Here is an 8,722-nt window from a genome sequence, read left to right as displayed (position 1 = left end):
AAGCATAGTTTGACCTAGGGTTTACGATTTCGGAGATCCGGGACTCCGATCCATGATCCGTCAAATCCTAAACGATTCTATAAATACATGGTACAACATACGTGAGTTTGAGTTCGATCCAACGGTCCGAACATATCAAACCCAGAAATGCTACAAGAGGCAAAATCCTTTCGAGACTCAAGCGGTAGCAAATTCCAATCCGAACACATGCGCGTGGGCCAGGCGCGGGTGCCCAAAGCAATAACAATCGCCGGAAAATTCTAAAAATTAAGGGCCAAGGTTCCTACCCTAGGTTCAAAACATCAATTGGAGGCACTTTTGTTTCGGACCTACCAGAAACGGCGGAAGTGGCGAATTTCAATTAAAGCTGGCCGAAACCTGGGTTTCAAATCCACTACCCTAGGCAAACAATCAATGTAATCCTAACCAACCATCAACTAAAGCATAAAAAATAGTCCAGAAAGCATACCTCAATTGTGGTTGGTGCCGAAGAAGAGAACAGCGCGGTAAAGATTCGGTGGCAAGGGCAAATCAAGCTGACGGGGATGGGCAGCGGCGGGAAGCTCCGGGGTTCGAGGGTTGTAGTGGCGGGTCTAAATTGGGGCGGAGTAGGGGCTGAGGTGTGGCGAGAGAGAGAGAGGGTTTAGGGCAGATTTGAGAAACGAGGAAGAAGGAGAAGCTCGCGAGTTTGAGAAAACTTATTCGACTTTGCGCGACAAATGTATAAATGCGTCGCGCAAAATAACTTAAATGAATTTTGCCGTTTTAAGCGAAATTAAAAGCATTTCTATCGCGCAATGTTGCCACTCTGCCAAAATTTGGGATTAGGGTTTATGATTTGTCCTTTTTGCGCGACGAAGAGTAATATACGTCGCGCAAGGTTCTGAAATCATCCACTTTGCACGACGAAAATATCTTATTTCGTCGTGCAAGTTTGTCCATCCGCCCAAATTTTGGGATTTGATTTTGCGTGGGGAGATAAATTAAGTGAATTTTGCGCGATGAAAGGTACATTCGTCACGCAAGCTCTGATTTGCCAAAAAATTTACTAAGTGTTGGGGCGTAGGCTGAAATTCTTACAGATTGCGCGATGAAGGAAGTGCATTTGTCGCAAGCCTCTGTGTATAAACTTTGCGACGAATGGAGAGTTAATCGTGCGCAAGTCTGATTTATTGACGAAATTTTACTAAGTGTTTTTGGGGTGCCTTTGTTCTGTGTGAGATTGCGCGATGAAGGGAAACTGGTTTTGTCGCGCAAGGCTTTGTTCTGTGCACTTTGCGCGACAAATTAATGTCCTTTTGTCGCGTAAACCATCCTCTTATACCCTAAACCCTAAACCCTAACTCCTAAACTAGTTTTAATGATCCAACTGGCAATGTTGTTTTTTTATACTTCGAGATCGTATACGTCGAAAATTGGAAAAAATGAACATTCAGAGATTAAGTAACAGGACAAAAAATTTCAACGATTATAAAGAGAAAGTCACGATTTAACGATTATTTTAACTCCGATTTTGAAATTTTTTTTACAGCGGTATTTCTTGACCCTATATGAATACAAAGATTGAATTCGATCTTCAATTTAAGATATTTACAGTAGCGGACATCACATAATCTTATGTTATATTGAAGGAAAGTATAAATAAACTCTTCATTGTTGGTGAATATTGTGTTTTGATGGCATACGCATTCTACGAAACTAGTTTCAGTAATCCAGCTGTCAAACTTGTTTGTTTATATTTCGAGATCATATACCCCAAAAATCAGAAGAAAAAAAAAATTCAGAGATCAAATAACGGGACAAAACTTTTCGACGTTTATAAACTAAAAGTCATGATTTCACGGTTATTTTGACTCCGATTTTGATGATTTTTTTACAGCTACACTCCTTGACCCTATATGAATACAATGAACTAATTTGATCGTCAATTTCAAATATATACGTGTGTATATATCAAAAATATATATATGTTTGTACGATGAGAGATCTTGTTTAGTCGCATAAAGCGAATGCATACGAGTAAAATTTGAAGTTTACATAGCGAATATTTTGTCGCATAAAATTTGAAGTTTCGTGTGAGTAACTTCACCATCACGCAAAATATGTGCGATGATGGCTTCTTTGTCGAGCAAGGTTATTTTCATATTTGTCTTTCCTTTTCTTACTATCTATTATCTATAAAATAAATCCCTGCAAATTTTATACATGTAGACATAGAATGAAACTGAATTATTGATCATTACATATAATTCAATTAAGATATTGTATGAAAGTATGATTTAATCTATTCTCTTTTGACTTGAGAATTGAAGGATTGTTGATTGGGTGAGTTCAAATCAAAGAAAGTTTTTTGGTCTATCTTATTTTCTTTTTATTCATTTTTTCTCTTCTATGAATAATAACATATTTATAATAATTAAATAATGATCAATAATTCAGTTGATAAATATATGGTTATATATATTTTATTAAATTTATGGGTGAACGACGGGAATTGAACTCACGCATGGTGGATTGTGAATCCACTGCCTTGATCCACTTGGCTACATCCGCCCCTTGTACTATACAAATATTTACACCATTTATCATTACTTGTAAGATAAAATACGACATTAAATAAACTGAAACTTGTAATATTTTAATTAAATTTTGTAATAAATTAACTAAAAAAAATATATAGAACAATATAGTAAAGTTAAGTAGTAAATAAAAAAAATACTAAATAGTAAAGGATCAATAACAAACCTCTTGATGTAACAAGAAATTTATTATTGCTCCTTTACTTTCTTCCGTGAAATTGGTTAACAGGGTCTTGCATCTTCCTATATCTCCCCAATTCTCTTTCTTGTTTATGATTTTCATTTTTTAAAAGTGTTTTATATGAATAAATTTAAAAATTATTATTAAAATAATTTGAATATATTGATTACCAATGGTTTATAACTACATTTATTTTAATAATGTTTCATTTCTCCACATATATAATGTTCGGATATAACAACTACATATATTCAAACATTTGCATTACACAAAATATGTCCACTAACATAATAAAATTACAAAAAAATTCATTATTCATCATCTGAACTATAATAACTTTCGTTATCGTCGCTATCATCACTTTCGGTCTCCCCTCCTCCTCCTCCTCCTCCTCCTCCTCCTCCTCCTCCTCCTCTATAACTACATCATCGTCGTTGCTCGAGCCCACTGCAACATCGTATCGCGGAAGATCACCGAGGTCAATTGTAATTGACTGAATTGGTATTTCAATTGAAGACACTCCTTGTATTTGAAACGGTTCTTGTATAACATTTGTATCTCCAAATGTTTTCGCATCATTTTCCATTGAAGATTCTAAACGTTGGTCAGCCACATTGTCGACGTCGTTGTCAGTTGGGTCTAGTTATGGTATAGCATACACGTTCCTATGATCCATCTTCTGAACAATGTTCCAACCACTCCCGGCTTTAGAGTCATGTAGATACACAATTTGTGTTGCCATGTTTGCCAAAATATAAGGGTCGTCATCATACCAAGTTCTATTAATGTTCACATATAGCAAGCCATGATCGATTTTAACACTTCCCAACCTATTTGGGTTGGTGTCAAACCATCGACACTTAAACATGATCATTTGGTATCGATCTTTGTAAAGCAATTGCACGATAGTTGTGAGTTTGCCATAGAAATCAATGTCCGTACTTTTGCCTCCACCTGGGACATGAACACAGCTGTTTTGCGTACACAACTTGTCATCTCGTGCAACCCCCAAAAATTTGATGCCGTTAACATTACAACCTGAGAACAATTCAGCATGAATCGGGCTGAACGCCAAATTATATAACTCATCATTGTAAGTGGGGGAATTCGATGATTTCAACTTATTCACCTAATATTATACAAAACCATTCACATGTTAGTATGACAAAATTAAATACTACAATTTATATTTCTCAAATAACAAACACTTATAACTTACAGAATCCAAAAACCATTGTGGAAAGAATTCACGGTATTTCTGGGCAACCAAATGTGATAGACGTTCTCGCTTCATCATCTCTTCATGCTCATATAAGTATGCTATGATCTCATCACAATTGTTCAGTAAGAACCAATGCGCTACCTCCATGTCATTTCTAGAAAACGACTCTCCTCGTCCAGGATCTCCAAAGGGTCGTGCGCTTTGGGCAAAAATAGAAAGTTTTTCATTTCTCATACCTCCGCCATTATTGCGCTGAGGAAGAGTGAAAGCCGTCTCCACATCTTTTAAATACATTCCACAGAAAGTAAGCGACTCATATTGAACCCAAGTCTCTATAATTGATCCTTCGGGTTTCGCCCTGTTGCGTACACTTTTTTTCAGCTTTCTGAGAAGCCTGTCAAAATAAAACGATATGATAAAAATTAGCAAGCATGTGATAATGATGCATACACAAACGATAAGGATTATATACCTTTCTATTGGATACATCCAGCGATAGTTGACAGGACCAGCAAGTAATGCCTCTTCTGGCAAGTGAACCATCACGTGCATCATACTTGTGAAGAAAGCCTGGAGGAAATATCATCTCAAACTTGCATAGGACTTGGACAATGTCATGGCGCAACTGAAACATGTCCGTCTTTCGCAATGTTTTTGCCGTCAATTGGGAAAAAAATCTGGACAACAAAATGATTGGCTTCACTACATCTTCCGGCAATAGGTGTCGAATACCCACAGGAAGTAGGTGTTGCATAAACACATGGCAGTCAGCTCTTAAGTCCATAAATTTACCCTTGTCAACATTCACGCAATGTGCGATTTTAGAAGCATACCCATTGGGAAACTTTAGAGACGATACAAACTTTAGAAACTCTTTCTTGTCATTCGGTTTCATAGAAAAGAATGCAAGATCCTTTCTAGCTTTATCACTGTCCCTATTCATCCATAAACCCCTTCGTATGCCTATTCTTTCCAAATCAAGACGAGCTTTGATCTTGTCCTTTGTGTTGACCTTAATATCTAGAATCGTGCCCACCAATGTGTTGAATACATTTTTCTCAACATGCATCACATCTAGATTGTGCCTCAATTTGAGTTTCGACCAATATGGGAGCTCAAAAAACATATGCTTGTGCGTCCAGTTCATATATGTAGAAGGTCTGATTCGACTCACTGTTTTCCCGAATGGAGCAAAATTCAAACGGTTAAGCTGGTCCAATATCTCAACACCGGACCATTCTCTGGGTCTGAGGCAACGCTCTGTGTTCCCGTCGAACTCTTTATCTTTTTCCCTCCACTCGTGGTCCCATGGCAAACATCTCCGATGACCAAGGTAACAAACTTTTCCAGTGCCAACCAGAAGTTACATCTTTCTTGCACACAGGACATGCCATATAACCCTTTATGCTCCACCCAGAAACCATTACATATGCTTGGAAATCATTCACATTCCACATAACTGCTACCTGCAAAGTGAACATCTTCCAGTTGATTTATCGTACGTGCGAACGCAGTTTGTCCATAAATCCTTCAGCTCATCAACCAGCGGCCTTAAGTAAACATCGATTGACCTGCTAGGGTCCTCAGTTATCAAAACAGTCATCATCATGTATTCTTTTTTCATGCATTTCCAAGGCGGCAAATTATATGGGAGTACGAAAGTCGGCCAAGTGCTGTGGTGTTGGTTTAGAACCCCATATAGATTGAATCCGTTAGTGGCAAGTCCCAATCTAACATTTCGGGGATCAGCAGTAAACTCGGGGAACGTTCGATCGAACTCTTTCCATGCCTCCCCATCTACAGGATGCCGTATCACATCATCGTCTACTCACTTTTCCTTATGCCATCTCATGTCTGTGGCAGTATGCGTCGAAATATACAATTGCTGCAACCTAGGTTTCAGCGGCAGATAACGCATGACCGCGACTCATTGCATACAAGGCATGTATCCAACGTTTCATGCTCTTTGTAGAATAACATGCAATTGTTTTTGCAAGCGTGAATTTTTTCATAAGCCAATCCCATACCATTCAACACCTTCTACGCGTGTTTATGGTATTTCGGCAAACAATTGTCCATTAGAAGCATTCTCTTGAAAACCCCCAAAAAGTAATCGAAACACAAGTTCGACATACGATACTTTATTTTTCCGTGCATTAGCTCCACAATAGCCGTGAGAACGGAAAAGCTCTCGCACCCTGGGTATAACTCTTGGTTGGCATTTTTTAACAATTTTTCATATTGTTCAAACTCCGCACTGTCTATTGGTGTAGGCACGTTATCTTCCTCTTCTTGATTTATGTTGGTCGATGCAAATGGAAATGCATTATGTATAATATCCATGACTTGATCATTAGGATCCACAATAGGTTCAACATTGTCCACTCTTATGGCATTTGAAGACGAAGAATGGTCTAATTGTTCCCTATGAAGGTTCCAAATGCTATATGTCTCAATCATTCCATTCCTTACTAAATGAAATCCAACATTTTCAATTGTCTCCCATGACGTGTTATTACACCTCCTACAAGGACAATGGATTCTAATTGCACCCAGGTTGTGTCTACGTGCAAACTCAATAAAATCCTCGATTTCATCCAAGTATTCGTCTGCGCATCTGTTCGGGTTTTGTATCCACCTTCTATCTATAATTCCTGAAACTAGAATCACAACACAACAATCACAACAACTTCATACGAAGTTACAATGTCACCTTATGCCTCCGGTAAGGGCCCTATCCCATTTAAGAATGCATAGTCCTGCCACGTAACCTACGGCTACATGAGATTAGATTTCGACGTGGATGAATTTCGGCAGCATCTCGATATAGTTCTTGAGGTGGCCATAGGTATAAATACCTACGTACCACCCGAAGAACGTACCGAGATGACAACGAAATCTCCACAATCGAAACCTAATCCTGTAGTCGTAGATTACGTGACAACACTATGCATTACCAAACTGTCCAAATAATGGGACAATTCAAGAATTAATTGGACTGCAGTCATGCTTTACGCATCCATGCACGAAATCCAACTAATCTCGAACGGGAAACTAAGTGTTACTAAAGAATAATAATAAAAGTACGAAGTTAATTTCAATTAACTTCATGCATCATAACACATTGTGCTATGACACGCACAATTTAACAACATAATATAAATATAATTTCACAACAAAAAATATAAATATAACAAACTAAGTTCAACATAATGTAAATAATTTAATATAAAATGAATAACATACATTCTCAATCGTTCTCCACAATCGCAAATTACAAATGTCTATAATGAGAACAACATTAATACCGTTAGTTCGAATTTACATTAATACTTTTAAACAAACGACAAATAATACTTACCCAATGAGTGTATTGAATTCCCAGTGAGACAATGTGTAGCACAGACTGAACAAATTTCTAAATTTTTCTTTGCATTCTGACTCTCTGCAATGGCGGACTGCAAATATGTAGAAGAAGGAGTTTACGCGACGAAGTATCATTTTCGTCGCGCAAAATATCGTCGCACAAAACAACTTTTTCGTCGCGCAAAGACCTGTCAACATCGGAATTTTGCTCGACGAAAAGATATAATTTGTCGCTCAAAACTCGTCGGCAAACCCTAAACGGCGTGGCGCATCCGCAAATTTCCGTCGCCCGAGAACTTGCCGACATCACACTTTGCGCGACAAACCCTATGTCCATCGCGCAATCATTTGCCACCAAAAAATAACCTTTTTTCGTAGCATAAAATAACCTTTTTTCGTCGCGCAAATCTTGTCGCGCAAACCCTAAACGGCGTCGCGCATATGCAAATTTCCGTCGCCTGAGAACTTGCCGACATCACACTTTGCGCGACGAACCCTATGTCCATCGCGCAAGCATTTGCCACCAAAAAATCCGTATCGCAGTTTTCCTGTCACTTTACATAGCGAAATTTATAACAATCGCACCGGATTTCTTGCGCGGAACTATATCATTGCGCAAATGTATGGCACCAAAAAAAAAACCTGGGTTTTTCTTCCCCACTTTGCTCGACGATTCGTTTGTTTGTCGTGCTAAGCATCTTTACGCGACTAAATATTTCGTCGCGTAAGATTTTGTAGTTTTGCGAGACGAATTTGTTCTTCCATCGCATCCGTGATTTTTGCGCGACGAATTTGGCTTCGTCGCACAAAGTCTCGTCTCACAAATAATAAAATGTAGTAGTGTTTTCTGTCATTTATTTTGGTATGCTTTTTCTACTTTGTTTTTCTTACTGTTGGCCTAGATCTCCTCAATCTCTTCTCTCCCACTTCTCGACAGCCATTTCACCTCTCTCTCCCTCTTCTCCTCCCATCCACCCATCTCCCTTCAGCCCATTTCTCTTCCCTTCCCACAAACTCTTTAACCCTAAACCCCTTCCTTTCCCCTAGGATCTGCACGGTTGTCTCCTAGTTTGTTACTGTTGTTCATCTCCTACAACTCATCCTCATATCTGAGCTTTTGCCCTGGAGGGTTAGCTTTGTAGTTTAATGGTCAATTTAGACCAATCCATGGATCGTTTGAGCTTGATGCACGGTGGTGGCTAGCTTCCCTAAATCCACTCTCTTTAGATCTCCTTTGTCGGTTCTTATGGACCTTCCTCAATGCAGCTGGCTACGACAAATCGGGTGTGTGGTTTGGTGTTTCTTAGTTCTTGGGTGTGATGTTAGGGTTTGTGTGTGTCTTAGGGTTTTTGTGGTGTTGAGCCTAAATTATGG

The sequence above is a fragment of the Prunus mume genome, linkage group LG3, assembly GCF_029339155.1.
Source record: "Prunus mume cultivar Tortuosa linkage group LG3, ASM2933915v1, whole genome shotgun sequence".
Taxonomy (NCBI): domain Eukaryota; kingdom Viridiplantae; phylum Streptophyta; class Magnoliopsida; order Rosales; family Rosaceae; genus Prunus; species Prunus mume.
This window is presented reverse-complemented; position numbering follows the sequence as displayed.